Source organism: Procambarus clarkii, chromosome 47 (assembly GCF_040958095.1).
Source record: "Procambarus clarkii isolate CNS0578487 chromosome 47, FALCON_Pclarkii_2.0, whole genome shotgun sequence".
Lineage (NCBI taxonomy): Eukaryota > Metazoa > Arthropoda > Malacostraca > Decapoda > Cambaridae > Procambarus > Procambarus clarkii.
The window spans coordinates 20,136,817-20,139,316 of record NC_091196.1 but is presented as its reverse complement, the minus strand read 5'-3'; the positions used below and the strand labels follow the sequence as shown (position 1 = coordinate 20,139,316).

Genomic DNA, 2,500 nt, shown 5'->3' with positions numbered 1-2,500 from the left:
TCATGTTTTGGCCGGTAGGGATTTATAAGTCAAATTATACACCGTGTACCATACGAGAGGACACTATACTCTCTGCCTGCGCATGTACCCTAGGCTTATATCAATATGAGAAATTCTCATGGAAAATATGGGGGGGACCTCTGACAAGCCGGCAGTTTCCTGTCCCCGTCGTCGCCACGCGATAGATGGTGGCCCCCTCAGGTAAATTCGGGTAAAATCCTTCTCGGAGGACAGGTTTTCCGCTTACACCCTCTGTTCACCTAGTAGTAAATAGGGAATTATGGAACCCCTATGGGGCGTTAGTCAACTTTTGCAGGTTGCAACCTACGGAAGGTCGAGCTATGAGGACCTCGATGATCCTGATAGGCTTCCTGTCCCTCACAATGAGAATACAAATCAAGTCCTAAAATATACTGCATGCGTCCTAAAATACCCAAAGATGTGAAATATCTAAGTTAGCCTTAAATCTAAGGCTAAGTTAGCCTTAAATCTAAGTTAGCTAATAAGGCTAAGTTAGCCTTATTAGCCTTCTTTATTTACCGTTTTCTATTATTCTCACTAGGAGATCGTTTTCTATGAAGGCCGAGGGAAGGGCGGGTATTATTAGGGGAAGTTCAGTGACTCCCTCAATGAACCGATCATCACCTGAATAAAAGTTGAGAAATTACAGACAATTTGTAGCATTATCAAGCACTTTGTATTTTAAAAATTAAGCAAACAACACATCATACAGTGAGTATACCGGAACAAGCTTGTCTTTAACACGCACTCACACACTCACTTTAACTCACACTTTGGGAGCCGGTGGGCGAGCGGACAGCACGCTGGACACGTGATCCTGTGGTCCCGGGTTCGATCCCGGGCGCCGGCGAGAAACGATGGGCAGAGATTTTTTCACCCTATGCCCCTGTTACTTAGCAGTAAATAGGTACCTGGGAGTTAGTCAGCTGTCATGGGCTGCTTCCTGGTGTGTGTGTGTGTGTGTGTGTGTGTGTGTGTGTGTGTGTGTGTGTGTGTGTGTGTGTGTGTGTGTGTGTGTGTGTGTGTGTGGTGTGAAAAAAAAGTAATAGTAGAAACAGTTGACTGACAGTTGAGAGGCGGGCCGAAAGAGCAGAGCTCAACCCCCGCAAGCACAAGTAGGTGAATACTTATCTTTAACACAGGTGGAAACTTAGTATCCAGATGAGCCACAGAGACAATAGAAAGATTTCTTTCAGTGTCAGAGTAGTTAATAAATGGAATGCATTAGGCAGTGATGTGGTGGAGGCTGACTCCATACACAATTTCAAATGTAGATATGACAGAGCCCAGTAGGCTCAGAAATCTGTACATCAGTTGATACACAGTTGAGAGGCGGGACCATAGAGCCAGAGCTCAACCCCCGCAACTTACAACTATGTGAGTACTTCTTGCTCCGAGTGGCGACAAGGCTCCAAATATAATAATAATAATAATAATAATAATAATAATAATAATAATAATAATAATAATAATAATAATAATTTTATTTACAAGAAGGTACAAATGGTTTGTGAGATTACATAGGATTGGTATTGTATTTTGACATTCTTGCAAAGCCACTAAGGCACACAGCGTTTTGGGCAGAAAACACATAAAATGTGTGAAAATAGAGAATATGACATTAGTTGGGAAGTAGAAGGAGAGTTGTGTATAAGAAGTGTGTATTGTTGGGCAGGTGAGGTGGATGGTGGGAGGCGTGTAGTGAACTGTGAGGCCCAGGGTGACAACCTGCTGTGGTGTGTGTACTGGGCTCTGCTCTACCTCCTGCTGCTGCTGCTGCTGCTGCTGTTGCTGCTGCTCCTGGTGGTGGTGGTGGTGCTGCTGGTGGTGGTGGTGGTGGTGGTGGTGGTGCTGCTGCTGCTCCTGGGGGTGGAGGTGGTGGTGTTTTTCTTGCTAATAATGCATGCTTCTTTTGGTGGTGGTGGTGGTGGTGGTGGTGGTGGTGGTGGTGGTGGTACTTATCTTACCTATCAATACTTATCTATCCGTGACTACGGAGAAGTGAGGTCATATAGCTCTTGATGCCCTGCCTGCTAGCCCCTCTTGTACCCACGGCGCTATAATCTAACTATTCTAAACGTACAAAGTCTTTGTCGAATTGGGCTGGAGAGTTTATGGATAGAGGTGGCTTCTAGTACCTCTTCCCTCAGTCCCTTCCACTTGTTGACAACCCGTACTGGGTGCCAGTACTTCCTTATATTATTCAGAATCGTTGTGGTTGTGGTGAGTGGTGGTGGTGGTAGTGATTACGGTGTGTGGTGGTGGTATATTGTTGTGGTGGTATTAGTGGTATTGTTGTGATGACGTCACACGCGGCATGAGGTACACCGGGCGGCGTGGCCAGAGAGTGCGTGGCGCCGGTCTCCAGGTAGCCAACAGGTTAGTAGGTCCCTGGACGCCGCCGAGGACGGTCCTCCGTGCACCACGCCCCTCTAGGCCTCTATAGACGCCACACTCCCTAACCAGGCACCACACCCTC

The 2,500-nt window shown here is 46.6% G+C and overlaps 1 protein-coding gene across 4 annotated transcripts in view; it reads left to right on the top strand.

Moving 5' to 3' along the window:
- Positions 1-2,500, top strand: part of LOC123762961 (synaptotagmin-15) — a 140,213-nt gene that overhangs the window by 76,224 nt on the left and 61,489 nt on the right. Inside the window, exon 1 of one of the 4 annotated variants that reach the window (XM_069302056.1) lies at positions 2,392-2,500. This exon is cut by the window's right edge and continues 1,298 nt beyond it. The exons of 2 other annotated variants lie outside the window; for them this stretch is intronic. The gene's annotated coding sequence lies outside the window, so the exon portion shown is untranslated. Of the gene's footprint in view, positions 1-2,391 lie in introns of those variants that run through there. One more of the 4 variants, XM_045749819.2, reaches the window with a different exon arrangement.